Here is a 26,214-nt window from a genome sequence, read left to right on the forward strand (position 1 = left end):
ACGAGTTGGGTCATCTTTATCGATCTGAAAAAATGCCCAGGCTATGCAAGGCTTAGCACCCATGCGACCTGAAGAGCCACCACGACTTGTGGTGAGAGGCAGAGTTGTGTTTGAGGATGCAGTTGTTGACGTGCTTCCAGTACTACGTCTCTGTCCAGGAAGGCGCAACCTGACCTCGTCGTCACTAGCATCTTCCTCCACCTCCTCTGCTGACTTCATCTCTTGGCTGACTGTGGGTTGACAGTAAGTGGGATCTCCAACCTCATCATCATCACCCTGTGCGTTATCACACCCGTCGTCCTCAGAGCCAACCTGTTCCTGCCCTGACAAAAAACTAAAGTTGTCGCTCCAATCAGGTATTTGAGTCTTATCATCGTCTTCCTCATTGTCTCCACCAACAGGAGTTACAGTTTGGGAATGAGGGTCTACATTATGGTCAGAACCTTCTGCGTCTGGTCCTGGATCCGACTCATAAAGATTCTGGGCATCAGTGCAGATCATTTCCTCGTCTGGATTCACAGAAGCGCTGGAGTCGACCTCTGATTCCCAGGCTATAGTATGAGTAAACAGCTCTGCAGACTCAACCATCTGTTCTACCTCATACTCAGACGGGCAGCTGGAGATTTGGGAGCTGTGAGGAAGCAAGTGCGATTGGGGTGACACCTTTGAGGACTGGAGTATTTGTGATGTTGAAGTTGATGTGGAGGAGAGCCCACTTAAAGGAGCACTTGATATCCGTTGAAGCACCTGCTGTTTTTGTGCCTCATCTGGAATTTGTAGCGATTGGCGTGGCCGTAAGAAAGGGATCTTATCACATTGTCCGCTAAAAGAAGTAGACATTTTAGTTTGGCTGGAAGATGGTCTTTCTTCTGCAGATGTTACTGTTGCTTTAACACCTACCCCACGGACACAACCTTTTTTCCCCTTCCCAACACGCCTATTCCCCTTTCCACCAGCAGCAGGCCTTTTTCCACTCATTTTGGTGGTTAACTAATTAACAACTCTGGAGTTGTTTGCACAAAAAAACAATGGATGGGAACCAAGCAGAGCTGAGTGGCCAAACTGTGGTATTAGGCCAAAACTATTGGCTGGGTTAGATGCAGAAAAAAATTATATTCAATTTGCAACCTGATGGAGGTCAGTATAGATGGACTAATAGAGAAAGTCCCACACACTGCTAGAAGGCCAAATATTTTTTCAGAGCTAGATGCAGAAAAAAATATATTCAGTTTGCAACCTGATGGAGGTCTGTATAGATGGATTAATAGAACAAGTCCCACACACAGCTAGAAGCCCAATATTTTTTCAGAGGTAGATGCAGAAAAAAATATATTCAGTTTGCAACCTGATGGAGGTCAGTATAGATGGACTAATACAACAAGTCCCACACACAGCTAGAAGCCCAATATTTTTTCAGAGGTAGATGCAGAAAAAAATATATTCAGTTTGCAACCTGATGGAGGTCTGTATAGATGGATTAATAGAACAAGTCCCACACACAGCTAGAAGCCCAATATTTTTTCAGAGGTAGATGCAGAAAAAAATATATTCAGTTTGCAACCTGATGGAGGTCTGTATAGATGGACTAATACAACAAGTCCCACACACAGCTAGAAGCCCAATATTTTTTCAGAGGTAGATGCAGAAAAAAATATATTCAGTTTGCAACCTGATGGAGGTCAGTATAGATGGACTAATACAACAAGTCCCACACACAGCTAGAAGCCCAATATTTTTTCAGAGGTAGATGCAGAAAAAAATATATTAAGTTTTCAACCTGATGGAGGTCTGTATAGATGGATTAATAGAACAAGTCCCACACACAGCTAGAAGCCCAATATTTTTTCAGAGGTAGATGCAGAAAAAAATATATTCAGTTTGCAACCTGATGGAGGTCAGTATAGATGGACTAATACAACAAGTCCCACACACAGCTAGAAGCCCAATATTTTTTCAGAGGTAGATGCAGAAAAAAATATATTCAGTTTGCAACCTGATGGAGGTCTGTATAGATGGATTAATAGAACAAGTCCCACACACAGCTAGAAGACCAATATTTTTTCAGAGGTAGATGCAGAAAAAAATATATTCAGTTTGCAACCTGATGGAGGTCAGTATAGATGGACTAATACAACAAGTCCCACACACAGCTAGAAGCCCAATATTTTTTCAGAGGTAGATGCAGAAAAAAATATATTCAGTTTGCAACCTGATGGAGGTCTGTATAGATGGATTAATAGAACAAGTCCCACACACAGCTAGAAGCCCAATATTTTTTCAGAGGTAGATGCAGAAAAAAATATATTCAGTTTGCAACCTGATGGAGGTCAGTATAGATGGACTAATACAACAAGTCCCACACACAGCTAGAAGCCCAATATTTTTTCAGAGGTAGATGCAGAAAAAAATATATTCAGTTTGCAAACTGATGGAGGTCTGTATAGATGGACTAATACAACAAGTCCCACACACAGCTAGAAGCCCAATATTTTTTCAGAGGTAGATGCAGAAAAAAATATATTCAGTTTGCAACCTGATGGAGGTCAGTATAGATGGACTAATACAACAAGTCCCACACACAGCTAGAAGCCCAATATTTTTTCAGAGGTAGATGCAGAAAAAAATATATTCAGTTTGCAACCTGATGGAGGTCTGTATAGATGGATTAATAGAACAAGTCCCACACACAGCTAGAAGCCCAATATTTTTTCAGAGGTAGATGCAGAAAAAAATATATTCAGTTTGCAACCTGATGGAGGTCAGTATAGATGGACTAATACAACAAGTCCCACACACAGCTAGAAGCCCAATATTTTTTCAGAGGTAGATGCAGAAAAAAATATATTCAGTTTGCAACCTGATGGAGGTCTGTATAGATGGATTAATAGAACAAGTCCCACACACAGCTAGAAGCCCAATATTTTTTCAGAGGTAGATGCAGAAAAAAATATATTCAGTTTGCAACCTGATGGAGGTCTGTGTATATGGATTAATAGAACAAGTCCCACACACAGCTAGAAGCCCAATATTTTTTCAGAGGTAGATGCAGAAAAAAATATATTCAGTTTGCAACCTGATGGAGGTCTGTATAGATGGATTAATAGAACAAGTCCCACACACAGCTAGAAGCCCAATATTTTTTCAGAGGTAGATGCAGAAAAAAATATATTCAGTTTGCAACCTGATGGAGGTCAGTATAGATGGACTAATAGAATGATGCTATGCCCAAAAGATTTTACTTCACTAGGTGCAGTAAAAAAATTGGTATTCTATACACAGGTGGTATATCTTGCAACACAGATAGGCTACTCCACTGACTAACACACTCTGCAATAGGCCAAAAAGGATTAGCTTTGCTAGATTCAGCCAAATGCTGTGAAAAAAACTTGCACAGCACTGGCACAGACCTGCCTGGCAAAAACTGATAGGAACTGATGTAACCTAGTCCTGAAAAGGACTCCAATTACAATTAGTCTTTACTCCCACAATCTATCTATTTAAGAGCACAGACCTGCCTGATAAAAGTCGTAGGAAATGCTGTAACCTAGTCCTTAAAAGGACTGCAATCACAACTATTCCCTACTCCCAAGCTATCTGTATATTTGTGCGAAAATTGGCTTGAAATTAACAAGGTATAGCGCACACAGCAACAGCGGTGCCGTCTAACACGCAGCTGCAGCAGTGAGAAAATGGTGGCGACGGGGAAAATGGCTTGGTCTTATAGGGCAAGGACATGTGACATACACTGCCAATGACACATGCCCTTGCTTGTGTGAAAAAAAGCACTTCGCTTCGTGTGTGCGCTGCTGATAGGCTGACAGATTGCACCTCCCCACTGTAAATGCGGGAAAGAGGAAGAAAAATGGAGATCTTCATTGTTCCTGCAGAGATCCATCCCCTGCCCCTCCCCCCACCCCGCTGTACACTCAAACTGTGTATTAACATTAATTTTCATCATTACTGAGAAAAAATCCAGTTATGATTTTGGTGCACGAACAGTTATCGAACATAACCTCGAACAGCCGAATTTTTCTCAACTTTTCTCAATTTTTCTCCGAACGGCTCGAACACCGCCCAAAACAGCTCGAATTTGAGATTGGCGAACAGTTCGAGTAGAACAACGCTCATCTCTACCAGGGATGTTACAGCCCGATTACAAGACAGGATGAAAATATATAAATCGTTTTTAATTATTAATGGTTCTCGGGTTAATGTCTCTTTTATAGTAAAGGCCAGGACTAATTGATATCCATTTATAAAATAAAGGATCAATAGAGATATACTGCTTTTAGTGGAAGGGTTAAATTTAGGCTGATGACTGATAATCGCATCAGTAATAATCAATATTATCCTGCTATGTTAATCAAATTGCTCAGTATCCCAATAAAATATCTGTATGACTGCTGGTAAGCACTTAAATTTAATAATTAACATAGCAGGATAATATTGAGATTATTACTGATGCGATTATCAGTCATCAACCTCAATTTAACCCTTCCTCTAAAGAAGTATGTGAAAATAAACAAAAAGAGCGGGCGCTCCATGTGAAGAATGTCACAACACATATGCAGTGGGGGAAGAGATATTCAACCCACCTCTGGTAGCTGTGCATGCCAGGCACAACGCTGTTATTAAGCGAAGAAAAGATGGCGGTCCTGGAGCGCTGCAGCACCTTCCGCCCGCTCCTGGCGTGCTGCTCAATTTTATATTCGTGATTTTTAAAACCTGAATGCAATTAATTATCAACCAATCACATCAATGCCTGTCCATTTAAAGCACTGAGCTTGGTATACATTTTGTAATCACCTGATGAAGGGGACGGATTGTCCCTGAAACACATTGTGTGTTGAATAAATCAACTTTTTTTTTTCCATCTGACCTGGGTGGTTCTTGACTCAGAGCGTGGCGCCCTGTGGATTTCCACTGCCCACCCTTTGTTGTTTTTTACTCTAAAAGAAGTATATCTCTGTTGATCCCTAATTTTATAAATGGATATCAACTAGTCCTGGCCTTTACTATAAAAGGGACATTGGCCAGAGATCAATCAATAATTTAAAATTATTTGTATCTTTTCATCCTGTCTTGCAGTCGGGCCTCTAGTGGGCCACATCTGTTTAAAACTCAATAACCATTTATATACAGCAGTGTCCCAATATAAATCCATAATTTGGGTGTATGTCACGTATTCCTATACGTGTATACTTACTATTTATTTAATTACTGCAGGTTATCTAAACTTTATTTTTATTCTAGGTTTTATATTTTAAAAACAGCATAAAAAAAACTAAAACAATTGTAGAATTACTATTTTTCCATTTCCTAAAAATGATGTAAACCAAAATGAGACTGTAAGACAGAAATCCTGTCTGCCAAAAAACAATTCTCAAAGCCAAAAATAATTGCATTGTTAAGAGGGGTAAATATACAATAGCTGAATATTTTTTTCAAAAAAAAGAAAAAAATAGAGGCAGCCCTCCAATAATTGCTAGTGCAAATATTAGTGAAGTTTATTCACCTTGATGCAATATTTTGGCCTTTTTCACTGGGAATTCTTGGATTCCTGCCTTTATTCTTTACTTTTTTTGCATTTGGAGTATATGTTTTTTAGCTATTATCACAGGATAACATTTTTTGCCTGTGATCTGTGGTCCTTTCTTTTTGACTTATATATTTTAAATAATATGTATTGTGTGTTTTTTTTAAGGTGAAGTTCAACTTTGGTAAACAGATGAAAACCTGTTGAGCGTAGCCAAAAGCGCACTATCCATGTATGTGCACATCAATAGTCATTGGATGTGTTACGTTGGTCTCCTGGTATTTTGGTATTTTCTTAGTGTTTTTATTTTTTATTTATTTTTTGGGATTTTTCTTTTTAAGGCGGTAGTTCAAACCCTCTTTGAAAGATTTTAAAGGGAACTTTGCAACAAAAATTTGATTATTAAACTATGTGCAGGATGCTGCAGGGCTCATAAATATCTTTGTAGAAGTCTTCCATTTTTTAAACTGTCAGTTTTAGTAGGATAAAGATAGTGAAGCTATAAAATTGACATGTTCCATTCTCACCAGTCATCCGGGTGGCACTGCTGTGCTGACTACTCATGATCTCCTCACACTTAGTATATTCCCTGTGTAGAGATTGACAATCAGCCTGAGGGGGACGTAAATGCTAGTTGTGCTGAGAGTGATGTCAATCAATATCTTCATCCTACCACAACTATTATCTGAACAAAGGGACCTTTGCATATGTACTAATGAGCCTGATAGCATACTGCTCATGGGTCAATATCATTTTTTATGATAGGTTCCCTTTAGTTTTGCCACAGTGATTCAGCTCTTCCTATAATACAGAAGATAACGGTCCTAAAACTTAAAAAAACACAATTAATACCAAGTAATACAGTTCCTGCATTTCTTACAAAAGACTTTACTGTTCAAAGCCGCCTTAAAGGGAATCTGTCACCCCCTGGCACTTATCTGACCTCTAATATGGGCATACAGGTGATAGAAATGTAAATCTATACTTACCTGTATGTCCCTTATTAGAGGTCTTGTTGCTGTGAAATGTCTTTTTATTCAGTCAAGTTTCTGATGCTTGCAGGCCTGGGGCCCTGAAGAAATCCCCTCCTCCTGTGGTAATTACAATGCTTCCCCCTCCCCTGCATGTCACAGTGCCTGGATTTGGTTGCTGCAACTGCACATCACAGGGCACTGTGACATGCAGGGGAGGGTGGAAATATTATAATTACCACAGGAGGTGGGGCCTGCAGGCATCAGAAACTTGTAGGAATAAAAAGACATTTCACAGCAACAAGACCTCTAATAAGGGACATACAGGTAAGTATAGATGTACATTTCTATCACCTGTATGTGACGCGCCCCCTGGGCCATGGGGCACCCGGGACCGGACTTCAGGGCAATGCTGGGAGTAGTAGTGGCGACCCGGTCCCGTGGCTCAGGGTGGCCAGACCAATATTGTGGCAGTCTCTGTATCAGTATAATGCAATGTCCGACTACGCCACCCGTGGATTGCGGTCAATAAGAACCACCGCTGCTGAGCAGACCTCTGAGGCTGATGTTGTGAGGGCAGCAGAGTGTAGTATAACTCCCCAGGGGAGGAGTACAGCCTCAGGGTAGTGAGTGTGGATGATGGGAGTGATGGTACATGAGCGCAGCAGGAACGACTCAGAGGCTTTGCAGTGCAGTTCAGGGTCTTTACTGATGATGATAAGGCAGACCCTCCCGGGAGTACTGGCTAGCATAAGAGGCCTAGTCAGTCTGTGAGCAAACAGGAGTTCCCCTGGTCAGGTGGAGTTGTAGGCCTCCCCGTCTGTCTGCACTCTTCCTGGCTACCTTGCTGTAAGCGAGTGGAAGTAGCCCACGTCCCTGAGTGTACTGTGTGGTGCTCACCCGTATGGCTGGTGACTTGGGGCCTTCTGATAGCCCCTGCTCCTCGATGGCGGTGCTGGTCCCTTGTTCGTGACTGAGCCTCCGGGCTTCTATGGCCAGAGGACCTGAAATCCCCTGCCGGCGGGTTTCTGCTGCTGGGTATATATAAGTCCCCACAGCCTCGGACTCCGGTGTCCGGTTCTTAGCGTCTTCTGCCAGGACGAACTCCGCTTAGCTCAAGTCCCTGGTCTTCAGCTCCTGCTCCTACAGAGCTCCTCGCTGTTACTTTCCCTGTGTCTGGAACAAACTCCAGGCTCTGACTCACTAACCCCGCCCCAGATCCAGTTTATATAGGGCAGGTTCCTCCCCTATCTGGTCTAGGACAGGAGGTGTTGCATGTTTAAGGGCTCCTGACCAGGAAACCTCCCACTTGCTCTCAGACGTAATATTTCTATTACTGTGGTAACCAGACCCCTAAGTGTGCCACATATGCCCATATTAGACGTCAGATAAGTGCCAGGGGGTGACAGATTCCCTTTAAAGAGTAACTAAATTTTCTATTTTATTTTTGCTAATTGTAATCCTGTATTGAAAGCTATTTAACTTTGCAAATCACTTTATCAAGTGATTTGGCTTTAGTTCTATAAACTTAAATCTAAGTGGCCTCCAAAACACTGCTCCCTTGTCTACTTATCTGGCTTTTCTCTACTCAATTTGGCCTCAAAAGTTCAAAAGTTCTTGTTGAAACACGTATGATAAAAAATGGTATCTGAGACCTTACTTTGCACTGGGAGTACGTACTCTGGCAGTGAACGGGGAGGCTCCTTACGAGCGTCAGACTCTCCCCTGCAAGGTATCTAGTGTAGGCATCTTCCTCTTAGCAATCAGCTGGATTGTATGTCCTGGATAAGCACTAATACATCATGTGTCTCCTTCAGTGTGCCATCAGCAGTAACACCTCCAGCATGGTTGTTCCCAGCACTAGTGACATTAGGCTGCTCTTCTGTGACGGCTCTATGGGTTTCAAAAGCTGGTAAAGCCTAATCTCGCCAGCCCTGGGTATAACCATGCTGTGGGCGTTACTGCTGTTGGCACAGTGCAGGAACACATGATGTTGCAGTGCTTATGCAGGACACACAGGGCGATCCTACTGAGCGCTACAGGAGAATGCCTGCACTGAATACCTTGCATGGGAGAAAGTACACTCCTAAGGTGCCTCCTCGTTCACTGCCAGACTTCGTACTCCCAGTGCATAGTTGAGTACAGAAAAGCTAGACTAGTAGACTAAAAAGTAAGCAGTAGTTTGGAGGCCCTTTGGACTCAAGCATATATTTATATAGTCATTTGCAAAGTTAAATATTTTTTAACAATGGATTTAATTAATTTAATTAGCAAAAAAAAATCCAGAAAATGTAGTTATCCTTTATATTATGTACACCTGCAATCATTATATCTAATATTATTATGGAATGGATTCGATTAGAAAAAACAAGAAACATTTTTTATATAGACGTAAACAGGAAATTTTGGGTGTTTTGCGCATGTTGAACTAGAATGACCTCTGTTCCTGTACATTCAGTAGGGAAAACAGAGCATAGATAAAGGCAAACATTATTTCCACAGTACATAGCAATTAGGCCTGTAACTTCTGTCTCCAGACATGTGGGGGGTTACAATATATGCAAGAAACTGCTTCTTCATCTCGATTTTATTTGCATCTGAAATAATTGGTTATTTAGCAAAATATTACAATTTTAGATGATATTGACTGAGGAACTAAATATAGCAGATAATAAAATAAAGTTGATACACAAATATATCAGATTTACAACTTTATTCTAACTATGGCACAAAGCCTAAGTATGACAAACTGATTTGTGCACGGTTTCCATGCCACTTCATGTTGACAATTGGACAGCACATCTTGGTCAATGTGATCGAACGGGAAGATATCTGCAGGACAATGACTGTTAGCGCTATTGGATTTTCCGCAGCTTAGACTGTAGTGGAAGCTTTCCTGTCATCTGGTCCTTTGTAACCTGTGAACTTTAGGAAACAGCCAGCTGATAATTTATGTCAGGTTCTATTTTTGGCCGGGAATGTTTCACTTAACCAACTACGTGGCACAGAGTGTAAGGGGTGACTTGTCCGTACATCAATATTCTGCTTAAGCTGATCTAATATTTACCGGCTGGTCCAACATAGCCAGTGAGAAGCCACTTATCACTTTCCCTTTGAAAAAGTGCAATCACACACAAAAAAAAGAAAAGTCAAGTTAATTTAAGGGGTTGTCCGGTCACAACAAATAATGACCTATTCACAGAATTGGTTATCAATATCGAATTGGTCAGCATCCAACATCCCTAAATGTTCAGCTGTAAATAGCTGTGATGAGCATTTCATTTAAACCCTTTGAACAGAGCGGCAAAGCACAGCTCCATTCATTGTGTAGCAGTCGCTGCCAGGTACTGTAGAAAAACTCCTTTTCAAAAGAACAGAGCTATTCTGCAGTACCCAACAGTGACTGCTCCGCATTAAATGGTGCTGCACTTTGTAGTGTTGAGGGAGGGCAGTAATGACCCTTCACGGTTGACCAAGTGAGTGTCAAATTATTATGTTACAAGGTTGATTGCGCAATCCAGCAGAAAACCAGACGGAGGCAAAGCTCTGTATGGGAGGATTCGAGAATCTCTAACCCCGTTTATTTCTACTTAGCATTATATACTGTGTTCCAAATTATTATGCAAATAATATTTTCTCAGATTTTCCCAAATTACCTATATGAATTGCAGTCATTGTAATTTTCCAGTCAAATAACTATTAGAGTACAATTGAAAGGTTTTTGTACAAACTGCCTATGATAACAGTATATTTTTTAAAAAATAAAAAACTCAAGCTGCACTCAAAATGCATGTTCCAAATTATTATGCACAGCAGAGTTTTCAACCTTTTCATTTTAATAAAGAACAAAAAAATGGTCATTTTTGAAATTATAAGCATTAGCAGGTTATTACAAACTGAAATCAAACAGTTTTCAACTCAAAACTTTATTCTAGGTGATGTTACATTTGCACATAGGACCCCTTGTTCGAAAGGAGCTTCTGAACTCTCTCGTCCATTGAATTTGTCAGGTTTTGGATGGTTTCTGCTTCAATTGTTTTGCATGAGGACAGAATACCCTCCCAGAGCTGTTGCTTAGATGTGAACTGCCTCCCGCCATCATAGACACTCCTTTTGATGATGCTCCAGGGGTTCTCAATGGGGTTGAGGTCAGGGGAGCATGGGTGCCACACCATAAGTTTGTCCCCTTTTATGCCCATAGCAGCCAGAGATGCAGATGTGTTAAGTGCAGCATGAGACGGGGCATTATCATGCATGAAAATTATCTTGCTGCGGAATGCACGGTTCTTCTTCTTGAACCATGGAAGGAAGTGCTGTTTGAAAAACTCAACATACATTATGGAGTTCATCTTTACCCCTTCAAGGATCCTAAAAGGGCCGACAATCTCTCTCCCCATGATTCCAGCCCAAAACATTACTCCACCTCCTCCTTGTTAGCGCCGTAGCCGTGTTTGCATGGGGTGTCCATCAACCAGCCATCCTCCACTCCATCCATCTCAACCATCGAGATCATTCCCTTGTCGTCCAGGTCCTCAATGCTGGTTACATCTGGGAGGTCCGTGTATAGTAGCACAGGATGTTGGTTGACAGCGTTCTCCTTGCTCTCTGATGACTGGCAGGTTTTCCTCATGCAAATTGGGATACAATAAAAGACTAGTTTTAGTAAAACATATATTAACAAGATGCAAGCAGCAATATGCAACACTCCCTGTAATATTCCAGCAATCCATCCACCAATCCCTTTAAACCAATTAGCAGGATTTAAAAAGGAAAACGTATCAGACCACCAACTGTCTTTGGTCAATTCATTATGTTTGTTATATTCTTCCCTGAGTTTCCTAATGTCTTCTATTTTAGTCTTTAACCGTATGGTAGAGTCGGGGTCAATATAGTGACAACAGGCTGGGCCTATAACCTGACACATCCCTCCTTGAGCTGCTGTCAAATAGTCCAGCACTAAAGTATGTTGATTAGCTACTATAATAAGTTGATTCTGCACCGCAACAGTAGTATTAATTACTTACAATACTCTCCAAATCTGGTCATCTAAGTAGTCAGTGACTTCCACTAATTTGTCCCACATTTGTGTTACCATAGGGTAGAGAAAGACAGTACTGGCTATCTTATTGGGTATACTCATTTGTACTAAATGAGGTCTTCCTGATGGGCGTGGGTTGTTGTCCTTAGCACGTTTATAGATGGTATGAAGAGGGATGGCTCTCATATCTACTTTACCATGGGGAATAAGATAAGTGGCTGGAGTTAGTCGGGCCAACGTACAAATCCCCCCTACTCCGACTGGGAGCCATTTGTACGCTTTATTCCCACAGACCCAATATGTGGCTGATGGCAGATCCCATAAAGCAGAGTGCTGTAATACTAATTTATGTACCAAATCGATAAAAACGGTGTTATTTGATAACATACACCATGAAGGCATCTGTCCCAGGGGGCTACAATATCCAACATCCGGATTGCCACATGTTGGATCACTAGGCTTATATTCAGAAAATTCATTGCAAGGGATGTTACCAGATATTTTATAACATGTGTCATTGGAACCTTTTATAAACAGATTTGCATGTACCCATGAGTGATTATGAATGTATCTTTCCAACAATGACGGTTTAAAAGCATCTGCCGTACTAGAGGTAGCATTAAAATTGATTTGTATACCTTCAGTTGGTATGAAGCCTAAATTAGTCAAGGAAGACTTGTTTCTGGGCACCCACTTGTTTCCGTTAAGGGCAAGAAATTGTAGGTGTTTACTAGTGGCAGTAAGATTTCCTTGCCACCAGGGGAGATCCACCCACCCAACTACTGGTATACCTACAGTGGTGTCCCATAATCTACTAAACTTAGTAGCGTTATTAGCAAGGGCGTCGCTACAATTGGGCCAGTTTAGTAATTCCTCCAGAGTGACTGGGACCTCCAGAAAAGGCATACTAGCGGCTGAAATTGGTGAGTGAGTACATATCCAACAGTCCACCAGATCTGGTTGTTCTCTAATTGACTCAATTCTTGTACCAAAATCTGGTGGTGAGTAATGAACTTGTTATTAAAAGGGTCAGTACTCTGCTGTAGGCTATTCCAGGTATTGACTAGTCTAACCATACATATTATCATAAAACATCTCAGGATGGTTGACGTTTGCAGTGTGAAGCATGGATCCATGTTGACTTCCCTTCAAGTTTTACTGCTGTTGGGGTTGTCAGGAGCACTTGGTATGGTCCGTCATACAATGGTTCTAGTCCGTGTTTTCGAACATGCCTCTTCACATACACATAATCTCTGGGCTTGAGGGTATGACAACCTTCTGCATCAGCTGGATCTGGAATAGAAGATGATACTAACGCATGGGTGTTAGTTAAGACTTTGGCAAGCTGAATCACATACTGCACAACATGATCTGTTTCTTCTGATAATTGTTGTGGAGTAAATCGATCTATAGCTGGTTGTGACCCAAATAGTATCTCATAGGGTGACAGTTTGTGTTTCCCTATGGGGGTGGTGCGTATGTGATATAGTGCAATGGGAAGGAGCTCAGGCCACTGGGCCATAGTCTCCTGCATCATTTTGGTCAATTGCCTTTTCAGTGTGCCATTCAGTCTATCCACCTTGCCACTTGACTGTGGATGGTAAGCAGTATGTAACGCCACTGTTGATCCGATCATGGTAATTATTTCTTGATATACGCATGAGGAAAAGGCTGGTCCTTGATCAATTTCGATAACTTCTGGGACTCCATGCCGGCAAACAACTTCAGAGACCAGCTTCTTGGCGGTAGTCTTGGCAGTCATGTTTGGAACGGCGAATGCTTCTGGCCAGCTGGAAAACATATCCACTATCACTAAGCAGTATTCATATCGTCCTGCTTTAGGGAGAGTGATATGATCAACTTGCAATCGTTGGAACGGATACTCTGGTTTAGCAAGGTGTTTTGTCGGTACATTCTGTAAACTGCCTGGGTTGCAGGGTTGGCATATTGTGCAACCTTTGTTCTGTGCGCTCAACACGGTGGAAATTCCTGGGGCCCAATAGAGTTTCTGTACCAGTAGCAAAGCTTGATTCTTCCCTCGATGCACCGGTCCATGGGCCCAGGCTGCATCGGCCGGATATAGGAGTCGAGGTAAACAATACAGTTGTTCCTTTTTCCATAGGCCATCTATCAATTTAGCACCCGCCTCCTTCCATGACTGGCGTTCTTCTTTAGAGACTTTTTGCTGTGCGGAGTGTAGCTTTGTGATTGGAGGGACCGGTTGATGCTCTTCTGCAGGTTGATCCTGGGTTGGCACGGAATTTAGCTGTTTGGTCTGCTGCCGCGTAACAGCCATGGACATGGACGTAGAAAGAAGAGCTGCTCGCTTATCATGGAGATCAGCAAGTGCATTACCTCTTGCCTCAGGGGCATCTGGTTGGGTATGAGCTTTCACCTTTACAACAGCCAACTGTCTTGGTAGTTGTACCGCTTCCATCAATTGTCTGACGCTTTCAGCATTTTTCACAGGAGAACCTGCAGTTGTGACAAAGCCTCTCCTTGCCCAGATCTCTCCAAAGCCATGTGCAATCCCGAAGGGGTATCTCGAGTCAGTAAATATATTCACACGTTTTCCTTCGGCCCGTTGACAAGCAGCAATCAGAGCTTTGAGCTCTGCTTCCTGTGCTGACATACTGGGAGGTAAGGCTGCAGCCTCTACCTAGGTATCTTCAGTTGTAACATCATATTCAGTATGAAACCTGCCAGAGGTGTCAGCATATCTGGATCCATCCGTATATAACGTAAGTTCTGGATCATCCAAGGGTACTTCCGCCACTAAAACAAGTGAAGTTGACTCCGCAGTAATTTGTTCCAGACAGTCATGTGGTGGAGCCTCTTTCCCCTCTCCTTCAGGTGCTGGTAGCAGGGTGGCCGGGTTGATGGTGGTGCACCGATGTAATTTCACATTTTCTGGCAAAATCAACGAACACTGCAGCCGCAGGTGTCTCTGTGTGGACAGATGTTTAGGTTGCTGTAAAGCCAAAACAGCCGCAATATCGTGTGGAGCATAAATGTGAGTCTCATGTCCAAGGATGATGTCCGCCGTCTTCTCAAGTAACTGCTGTGTGGCGTGAACCGCTCGTAGACAGCTGGGGGAGGCCCTGGCTACCGGGTCCAGATGCGCTGAGTAATAACCGACTGGACGTTGCTTTATACAGTGTCTCTGCATGAGTACCCCGGCTGCATGCCCTCCCGTCTCAGAGACATACAGATGGAAAGGTTGAGCATAGTCCAGGTTTCCAAGGGCAGGGGCTGTCATTATCCTTGATTTTAGTTGCACAAAGGCTTGTTGCAGCTGTTCTTGGTGGTCCTTGTTGTTTACATCAGCCAGAGTGTCTTCTTTTAATGCATCATATAGGGGTTGCATCAGACGTGAGGTGTTTGGGATCCATTGCCTGCAATATGTACATAGTCCGAGGAACCGTTGCAGCTCTATGGGAATGGTAGTAGGTAGATGGCCGTCTTTCTTTCTTCTGTGAGATGTCTGGCACCCTGAGTAAGGCAGTGGCCTAAGAAAACCACTTAACCGAGGCAAAACTGAAGTTTCGAGGCTGAGACTCGACAATTCAGTTTTGCTAGATGCTTGAGGAGGCTAACACTGGCCCTGATGGACATTTGCTCCGTGGGGGCACACAAGAGAAGATCATCCACGTATTGTAATAGTACTACCTCAGAGTTGTCCAGCTGCCACGGCAGCAGACAGCTAGACATGTTCTTTGCAAACTGATTAGGGCTATTCTGCGCTCCCTGCGGCATCACCGTCCAAGTCAATTGCCTGCCCTGATATGTAAATGCAAACAGAAACTGACAGTCTTTGTGTAGTGGAATGCTGAAAAAGGCGTTTGCTAGATCAATTACTGTAAACCAGGCTGCGGTAGATGGTATTTGTGAGAGAAGTGTATGTGGGTTAGGCACCACAGGAGTTTCCAAGACTGTCGTTGCATTTACTGCCCTCAAATCCTGCACCAACCGATAAGCGGGCGGCTGCCACGGCTGGGACTTTTTCTTTACGGGGAACAACGGCGTATTGCACGGGGAGACACAGGGGATTAGTGCCCCTTTCTCTAACAAGGTCTGAATTTGCTGGTGTAGACCTTGTTCTTGTGCATGTGTGAGCGGGTACTGGCGAACCTTGGGAAAGGGCGCTCCGGGCTTGAGGTACACCTGTATTGGTTCTACTGGCAATCTCCCAATGTTGTCTGGGCCTTGTGACCACAGATGAGAAGGGATTTCCTCTGTGTATGGAGCTAACCTGGGATCTTTTGGGAGATTTCCACTCGTATCTGATATGTTAATCATAACCGTGGGTCGCGCCCGTAAGATGCAGACCTCCTCTATGTGTGCATCAGAGTTTGGATCCTTTAAAGTAAGGATCATCTGACCATTGTCCTGGTATTGAATTCGGGATCGGAATTTAGTCAAGAGGTCTGCCCCTAAAAGATTTACCGGGCAGGTCGGGGATATGACAAATTGTGCCATTACTTCCGTAAATGGGCCAATCAGAATAGGTTTAGTGAGAGTGTGTTTGTTAGGTCTGCCATCTACACCGATCAATATTAGATTGTCGTTAAAAAATTGGACTGGGAGACCCTGGGGCAGTTCAGTGGATTTTAAAATGGAATTGGCCGCCCCAGTGTCTACTATGAACTTCACCGGATTCCCTCCTACTGGGAGAACTACAGATGAACAGAGCCCGGGGGTGGTTACGGGCATCACGATGGCAGACTCTGGTTGGCCTCCATTTCAGAACGGACGGTCTTGGGGGACATTTTCTCGTGCATCTCATGGGCCGGGCATCCTATTTCTAAATGGGGGGGCTTGGGCGGTGCACTGGCTAGCAGGGGTGTGACAGTCTCTTTGGAAGTGTCCTGTCTGGCCACACCTCCAACACTAAAGACGGGAATTCACTACTGGTCTTTTCCCGGGATACATTACTCGCTGATCAGGTACTGCCATGGGGTAATAGTGGGGCTGTAAGGGAGGATACTGTGTTGCGGGTACTGCGGGTGCCGCAACTGCCACTGCAGCAGGTTTGGATTTAGGCTTAACCGCAGAAGCGGTCCAGGCGACACTCTTCTGGATGCTTTTTGCTACTTTTAGGGCATCTCCTGGGGTGGCTGACTCAACATCTGGTCTTACAGCCAATATCGCGTCCTTGATTTCAGTACGTAAACCCTGGATAAAGGCGGACACTAACAGCTGGCAATGAGTTTTAGTATGTAAGGAGAACCCAAGGTCCTTTTAGACCTGCATAAGGCACCCATAAAACTTCTCAGCCGACTCTCCCTTCTCTTGAGTGACATCTGTGAGGGTAGTGGATTGATCAGCCAACTTATCCTGAGCCCATATCTTAAGGGCGTTACAGAAGTTAACCCCACTCTCATGCGTATTGGAGTCTAATGCTCTGTTATATGGGATAGCAGTCTCTATTATTGGATAATATCCTTCACCGGCTTTTGCACGGAGCAGGTGTAAAAGATCTTGCCTTGTTGTTGAATATATCTCCCTGTTTGCGGCCATGCCCCTGTAAAAAGCCATGGGGAAATGTTCGGGATCCGGGAGACGATTACACAGAGTATCCGTCTGTGCTGGGGTAAACGGGGTATATTTGGGTGGGCTGGTATTCTGGTCCACTTCCTCCATTTCCTCCAACTTTGTGAGAGGGGGTGGAGGTGGAGGGAAATCAGGGGGGAGATCAGCATGAGTACTGATTGTTGGGAGATCTCGGAGGTAGGGGAACACTGGGGGAGACCAGATATCGGATCTGATCGTGGGTTTGATTAGTTGAGCGGCATAATCGACTAGATCCCTGTCGATGGCCAAGAGTCTTATCTCTCTCAATTTAGTTGGATGCGTGGCAATGTATTGCTTTATAGTCCCGACTATTATTTTGGCCGCATCCTGTTTTGGATATCCAAAGATATCTGTGGAAATAAATGGCAGGGCTGGGGTTGGGACCGCATAAAGCTGGGATGCGTATGCTATGGTGCTCTGAATTGTTTCTGTAAGCAGGTGTTGTGACCTGGGTACATCCAGGAGATCATATCTTGGTCCCACTGCATGTATAATATACTGACATGATAGCTGTCGCGCTCTTGTAGCCATCACCTCTCCTTCTCTTAACGGACCGTAGTCAAGGATGTGATCGTTGGATGCAGTTTGTATTGTATGTCCCCCAAGACGACATATTTCTGCAGCTAGCCCCCACCCATGCTGTAGTCTTGCATTTGCTGCGTTTAGAATGATCCCAACTTGCTGTTGTGGTATACTCCCCATGCCTATTCTCAGTATAGTGGAAAATTCCGAAGGACCATTCAGTAAAACAGATGCCACCTCCTGGTACTCGTGTCCATGTTCTATTTCCCCAGTTCGGGAGAGGGTGAATAGGGTAGAATTCAGAGGACCCTGGGTCTCTCCGAATGGAGTGTGGACCAAGGCGGGGGCAGGTGGCGGCAATGGTTTATAATACCCACCGTCAGCGTTAAGTAATGAGAAGGCTGATGCTGCAGCACTGGGTCTGCGTGCTCCACAATTATAGGACGTCTCGTGCCATACCGGATTAGTGGCCCAACACACATTACAGAGCCAGCCATCTGGGTTATATGGTGGTGGCTGGCCACCAGTGGGAAGTGCAGGGTATTTAATCTCCTTAGGTATAAATTGCTCAGTTTCCGGATTCAGGGGCTGGGGTACGGCTACATTTGTGGGGGTATGGGATGCTTCTTTAGGGGCTTCAGATTCGGTTTGTGGACACATAAGTCGGGAAGGGGAACCTACTTCCTCCTCTATCTTGTCCCCATCAGCTTCATTTTGTAGCACAAAACAGCCAGTTTTCGTTACAGTGCTAGATAATTTTCCCTTCTCTACATAAAGATAATTGAAATACCCAGGCTTCATCTCCTCCTCTATTTGAACATATCCTTCATCACAAATCTCATGTGCAACTTTCCTAAACTTTTCAGCGTCTTCCAACAATCCACAGTCAACTAGTCTACCCCTTTTCTGCCGGATGCCTTCGTCCCACAATGTAGGCTGAAGTCTCCCCTCCACGGGAAAGTTTAACACCTTAAACACTTTTGGTGCATTCTTAAATGACCTTTTCCCCTCTCGTCCAACCATGAAAGTCATCACATCCTCTCCCTCCTGCGGGGGAGACACTTTCTTTCTGCTCCACGGAAACATTAATTAATCACTGCACTGCTGCCTTTCGACTAACAAAGATCCTTGATTTGTGCACAGTACGAGTCCGGCCGGCCTCAGCTGCTGTTCCACTGACTCACCCCTCCTGTCGGGGGAGTCACGTACGGCACTAGGTGAAAGGAGGAGAGCTCTCGTCCGCAGCTCTCCGGACACTCGATATAGTTATATCTGTGTGCGTGTCCTACCCAATCTTCGATCACCTGCCGCGACTGAAACTAACAGTGTTCAGTCTCCTAAGAATCTTTGTCAGAAGTTAAGGAAGATTCATACAATATTCACTTGTCAATCCGAGGTGGTATTGTTTTAAAAGTTATCAATATCAGACCCCTAATGGGACTACACCCCAATAGTCTCACCTCTGACTATATCCAACCAGGACGTCCAGAGATACTGCAAACAACCATGCACCACGTGGAAACCACGCCAAACAGTCAGTATCACTAGTAAAGAACTCGTGCACTTACCGTGGCTTTTGTGGGGGATGATCAGTCCCAATTCCAGTGGGGGAGGCCGAAAGCCAGTCTCTCTTTGTGGACGTCCAGGGGTGGTGGGGCATCCCTGGTTAGGGATCCGAGTCACGGCACCAAGCTGTTGAGGGAGGGCAGTAATGACCCTTCACGGTTGACCAAGTGAGTGTCAAATTATTATGTTACAAGGTTGATTGCGCAATCCAGCAGAACACCAGACAGAGGCAAAGCTCTGTATGGGAGGATTTGAGAATCTCTAACCCCGTTTATTTCTACTTAGCATTATATATTGTTTTGAGTATATTAATAGCCAATCACCTACAGCCATACTACAGGCTTGAACCAATGTTAGTACAATTATTACAGAAACACACATATGGTCATATTATCGTTAGTTCGGTGTACGATGGAAAGTTACAAGGTTATACATCCCGGCTCAGACTAGTTAGATAACAGGAGTAGGGTGTCTCATAGAATGTTCTTGAGAGAAAAAGTTAGTGTGGGAAAGTTGCATGTGAAGCAAGAGAAAAGGAGGGAAAGAATGTATGTTATGCAAAGAGTATAATAACATGATTTTGAAGCAAGCAGACAAAATGGAGTAGCTATAGCATGAATATCAATATGTCCTTTACAGCAGCTCCATACAAAGTGTTTTCATCTGGAGGCCACGGCAGTAAATAATACCTGAGTGTGCCAGTTGTCAGACCCACACTGGTCAGATAATGATCAGCTATCCTATCTGTAGGTCATCAATTTGTTGTGACTGGACAAACCTTTCAATTTATTTGCAAAGACAGCTGTGCTTGATTGATATATTCCATTTTTTGAGGAATATCTGCTAACAATCAATATAACTAAGTGACCTAAGTGACCCTGTTGAGCTTTGTTTGTGCAAGATCAGAGTTGGAGCACACATGCTGTAGCACACCAAACACTGTAAACTAGAGTCTTAATCCTAAAACAGAGGTGTTTGTCATAGTGGGCCTTAAATAGTATAAATAAGGAGGCAACGTCGCCAAGCCACGCCGGGCAACCGGAAAACCCAGCGCAGAGCAGAACAGAGGGCAGCGGACCGAGGCAAAGGAAGCAGAGTCCAGGACACCTGGGACAGGTGTGTAACATTATCATTAATATTGCCTTTCAAAATGTGTAAGCTGCCCATACTATGAATGCATACTCATGCCATCAGAGATGCAGGTTTTTGAACTGCAAGCTGATAACAACCTGGACGGTCCTTCTCCTCTTGAGTCCGGAGGACACAGTATTTGTGGTTTCCATGTTTCCATAAAGAAATTCAAATATTGATTCATCTAACCACAGAATAGTTTTCCATTTTGCCTCAATCCATTTTAAATGAGCTATGGCCCTGAGAAGACGGCAGTGTTTCAGGATTTTGTTGATATATGGCTTCTTCTTTGCATGATAGAGCTTTAACCTGCATTTGTTGGTTGCACGGTAAATTGTGTTCACAAACAATGATTTCTGGAAGCAACCCTGAGCCCATGCAGTGATTTGCACAAACAAATCAAGCCTGTAGTGCTGCCTGAGGGACTGTGGATCACAACCATCCAATATTGATCATCGGCATTGTCCCTTGTGCACATGGATTTCTCCAGAATCTTTGAATGTTTTGATATTATGTACTGTCGATAGTGGGATATTCAATGTCTTTGCAATTTTATGTTGAGGAACATTTTTCTGAAATTGTCCCACAATTTTTAGATGCAGTTCTTCACAGATTGGTGAATTTCTGACCATCATTGCTTCTGAGAGACTCTGTCTCTCTAACATGATCTTTTTATATAGTCATGTAATTTAGTTGAAAATGTATCCTCCAGCTGTTTTTCATTAGCACCACTTACTTTTCCATCCTTTTGTTAACCATGTCCCAACTTTATTAAGTTGTGTTTCTGCCATCAATTTTTAAATGAGTTATTTTTTTCAAATGAAATGGGAAAATGTCAAACTTTCAACTTCTGATGTGTGTTCTATGTTGTGAATAAAATATGGCTATAATTGATTTTAAAATCATTGCCTTCTTGTTTTCTTTACATTCTACACAGCATCCCAACTTTTTTGGAATTGGGGTTCTAATTTCAAGGGGGTATCCCATAAGTGCTCACAAAAAAACCTAGAAGGGAACAAAGTGTTTAATCAGATCCTTCATTCTTAGAATTTGTGTAGGTCTCCATTATTAGCAAGTTTAAGATTGTTCAACCACAACAAACTTAAACTTGCTAATGATATGCTACCCCTTTATAAGAAGAAATTACTCCTTTAAATGTGGTCTAGAATACATTTAAATCACATGGAAATTATTTATGTTAGAAGGACTGTATTACCATAATAACAGTGACCTTGTACAGTACAGTGACCTTGTACCTTCTACAATATTTGACACAAGTTTTGGTATTTTAGCTGTTTACCAAAACATATTCAATATACAGTTATAAAGTCAATATGGGCTTAAAGTGCAGACTCTCAGCTTTAATTTGTGGGTATTCACATCCTAATTTTAGTAAGGGTTTAGAAATTACAGCTCTTTAGGCTATGTGTGCACGTTCAGAATTTGAAGCAGAAATTTCTGCAGCATTTCTGCATCTCCTTGGCAGGAAAAATACTGCGGAAAAAACGTGTGGTTTTGCCGCGTTTTTAATGCATTTTTTTAAGCTTTTTTTAAGCATTTTTGTACATCAATGACTACTTTTTGGAGCTAAATAAAGTTATTTTGGAGAGACATTGCTTTAACCATTGGATTACCGTCAGAACTGGGGTGAGTATATTGGTTCATTTAAATGATTGAAGAATGTGTCTGTTGTATTTCAAATAAAGTGTTTGCTCTGTGTCTGTGTGTTTATTTAACTCTTTACTTTACTTTAATTAGGTTTGGTGATGAAAGGGTCTGATTGATACCGTGTCATCACCAAACAAAAGACCTAGGTGTCAGCTAATCCCATTCACCCAATCTTCATTAGCATTTCCATTCATGTAATTTCTGGGGCAGCTAAGAGCTGCTATTTTTAGCCTAGGAAGGTACTATTAGGCAAACATGGTCCCTGGCTATTATTAACAGCTCACAGCTGTTTCGTTAGCCGCTACATCCCCACAAACATCAACAAGCAGCGCTTTGGACGCAGCGTATTTTTACTGCGTCCAAAATGCTGTGTTCTAAGGCTGCACTTTTGTTGTCGGTACATGTGAATCTACTGCGTATAATGACACTTCAGTCGGTCACAATAAGACGCCCCCATTACTAACTGCATAGTAAATTTGTTGCCGCTTTTTCAATAAATACACGGCCAGAATGAAGTATTTTAATGAAATAAAATGACACATGGTTTTTACATTTTTTTTATTGTACACTCAGTCCCTGAATCCCTTGATCTTCTGAAAAAAAATTAAAATATAAAACAACCATATCCCTCACCTGTCCGCCGTTACGACGTAGTCCACGATTACCGCTGTCACGATTGTCCCTTGGCGATCGGGTCACTTCACAGCTGATCTTCAGCTGAGAGCTCATGTGACCACAGGTCCTGGCAGCGCAGTACACTGCTGGGAGCGAGCGGGGCCAGCCGCCGGGCTGAAGACATCGCCAGGGGCCACCGCGAGGAGACCTGGGGGTGCTGAACAGGTGAAATTTATTTTTTTTAACTTTTTTTAAACTTTTTTTCACACCATGTGCACGTCAGGTCGGCTGAGGACACTACTACTCCCCTCAGCCGCGCCGCTCTCGCTGTTATCAGCGGGAGCGGAGGTCGGATTAGGGGAGTAGTAGTCCTCCTCTGCCAACCCGGGTACCATTCGCAGTGTTTCCGCAGCGTTTCACTGCCCATTGACTTTAATTGAAATGCATCAAATCCACACGTATTATACCTGCAGATTTGCTGTGGTTCAATTAAAGTCAATGGGCAAGAAACGCTGCGGAAACGCTGCACATAAAGGACATGCTGCGTTTTTTTCCGCAATGGCAATCCTGAGTGGAAATTTTCACATCATGTGCACAGCACATCAGAATTGCCATTGCAATAGCTGGCAGACCGATTACCAAGTATTTTTTATGTATTTCCACTCCGGAAAACTGCCGCAAAAACGCATCAAAAACGCTACGTGTGCACTTAACCTTAACATGTAGCGGCCTCTTTTTAAATGGACCAAAAGTAATTAGACAATTATCTCAAAAGCTCTTTGATGGGCTGCATGGGCTATTCCCTCATTGATCCATCATCAATTAAGCAGGTAAAAGGTCTGGAGCTGATTACAGGTGTGGCATTTGCATTTGGAAGCTGTTGCTGTGAACCCACAACTTGTGGTCAAAGGAGCTCTCGATGGAAGAGAAACAGACCATCATTAGGCTGAGATAAAAATAAGAAATCCATCAGAGAGATGACAGAAATGTTAGGAGTGGCCAAATCAACAGTTTGGAACAAACAAAAAAAAAGAGTGCATTGATAAAATTGGAAACACAAAAAGTCCTGGACTTCTACGGAAGACAACAATGGTTGATGATTGCAGAATCCTTTCCATGTTGACGAAAAACCCTTTCACAACATCCACTCAAGTGACGAACACTCTGCAGGAAGTAGATGTTTCACTATCTAAGTCTACTGTAATGCACACTCCCGGACTGACTGGCGTGTGCGTGTTTATGTAGTGATTCCACTGTGCCATGAACCGGAGAGTGCCTGGAGGGGCGTAACTAAGTATCTGCCCGATCCGACCAAGGTCGCACGACGGCATACGACGCCAGTGCACCAGGGAGGAACCGAGCAGAGGGACCAGGGTCTACTCCAGGTCAGACTCCGGACACGGCTGTTGACCCACACTGGGGAATACAGGAACAGGCAGACTAGAGCGCAGGCTGGGTAGGGTCCAGTACAGACTGGGAGACAAATTCGAAACCGCAGACGCGGTGGACAGGGCAGAGCAAAGCGAAACCGCTGACGCGGCGGACAAGGCCGAGCAAAGCGAAACCGCAGATGCGGCGGAGAGGGCCAAGTAAAGCGAAACCGCAGACGCGGCGGACAGGGCCGAGCAAAGCGAAACCGCAGACGCGGTGGACAGGGCCGAGCAAAGCGAAACCGCAGACGCGGCGGACAGGGCCGAGCAAAGCGAAACCGCAGACGCGGCGGACAGGGCCGAGCACAGCGAAACCGCAGACGCGGCGGACAAGGCTGAGCAAAGCGAAACCGCAGACGTGGTGGACAGGGCTGAGCAAAGCGAAAACCCCAGACGCGGTGGACAGAGCTGAGCAAAGCGAAACCGCAGACGCGGTGGACAGGGCTGAGCAAAGCGAAACCGCAGACGCGGTGGACAGGGCTGAGCAAAGCGAAACCGCAGACGCGGTGGACAGGGCTGAGCAAAGCGAAACCGCAGACGCGGTGGACAGGGCTGAGCAAAGCGAAACCGCAGACGCGGTGGACAGGGCTGAGCAAAGCGAAACCGCAGACGCGGTGGACAGGGCTGAGCAAAGCTAAACCGCAGACGCGGTGGACAGGGCTGAGCAAAGCGAAACCGCAGACGCGGTGGACAGGACTGAGCAAAGCGAAACCGCAGACGCGGTGGACAGAGCTGAGCAAAGCGAAACCGCAGACGCGGAGGGGACAGGGCTCTGTTCACACGGAACAGACTAGAAGGGAAAGGCAGAACCAGATACCCACAGGGTACTTGCAGAGAAGTAGCGAGTGGACCACAAACTCACAAACGGAAGTACAGTGACAACGAGCAGGAGTTAGGTACGAGTTCAGACTCTGCAGAAAAAGGGAAGGTACGGACATAGAGAAAAACAAAACAGGCTAGGAGAGTATTCAGACAAGAACAGACACAGCTGCAAGATACAGGAGCGGGTCTAGGTATGCGGCCACTAGAAGGCGGAACAAACAGGCAGGAGCGAGTTCACACAGGCCTGGAAATACAGCCTCCAGGATAGGCAGAAGACAACAGGCTAGAAGATAATACAGACAGGACACAGTTCAGACACGGGAACTGATACCAAAGGCAGGAAACATAAACGGGACCTGGCATATCAGTGACCAAAGGCCAACTGACAGAACACAATGCTCAGGCAGGGATTCATTGGAGCAGCTGCGTTAAATACCAGATGACAGACAGCAATAGGCTAAGGACGCACAAGGGGTGTGCCTGCAGCAGGTACAAAAAGCAGGAAGTGATCGGGCGCCGCCCTTAAGCAGCAGACACAGAGGCAAACAGACAGCATGGAGGGAAGCCAGACTAGCAGACTGGACTGGAGATCAAGTGCGCGCTCTTGCACAGTGGGAGATGGACCACTATGCAAGGACGCCGCCAGGTATGTTACATCTACCATAAAGAGAAGACTTCATGAGAGCAAATACAGAAAATTCACCACTAGACACAAACCATTAATCAGTCTTAAAAGTAGAATGGAAAGATTGGACTTTTGTCCAAAAAAATATAAATAAGCTAGCCCAATTCTGGAAAAACATTCTTTGGACAAATGAAACTAAGATCAATCTGTACCAGAATAATGGGAAGAAGAAAGTATGGAGAAGGTTTTGAACAGCTCACGATCCAAAGCACACCACATCCTCTGTAAAACATGGTGGAGGCAGTGTGATAGCATAGGGATGCATGGCTTCCAATGGCACTGAATCACTTGTGTTTATTGATGATGTGACTGAAGACTGAAGCAGCCGGATGAATTCTGAAGTGTACAGGGCTATACTTTCTGCTCGCATTCAATGAAATGCAGCAAGGTTGATTGAACGGCGCTTCACTGTACAGTTGGATAATGACCCAGAAACATACTGCAAAAGCAACTCAGAAGTTTTTTAAGGCAAAGAAGTGGAATATTCTGCAATGGTAGAGTTAATCACGAGGTCTCAACCCCAATTGAGCATGCATTTCACATGCTTAAGACAAAACTTTAAGGCAGAATTACCCAGAAACAAGGAACAACTGAAGTCATCGGCAGTAAAGGCCTGGCAAAGAATCACAGAGGAAACCCAGTGTTTGGTGACGTCC

The sequence above is a fragment of the Phyllobates terribilis genome, unplaced genomic scaffold (assembly GCF_046119375.1).
Source record: "Phyllobates terribilis strain yellow unplaced genomic scaffold, ASM4611937v1 Scaffold_1__5_contigs__length_1240528914, whole genome shotgun sequence".
In the NCBI taxonomy this organism is placed as follows: Eukaryota; Metazoa; Chordata; class Amphibia; order Anura; family Dendrobatidae; genus Phyllobates; species Phyllobates terribilis.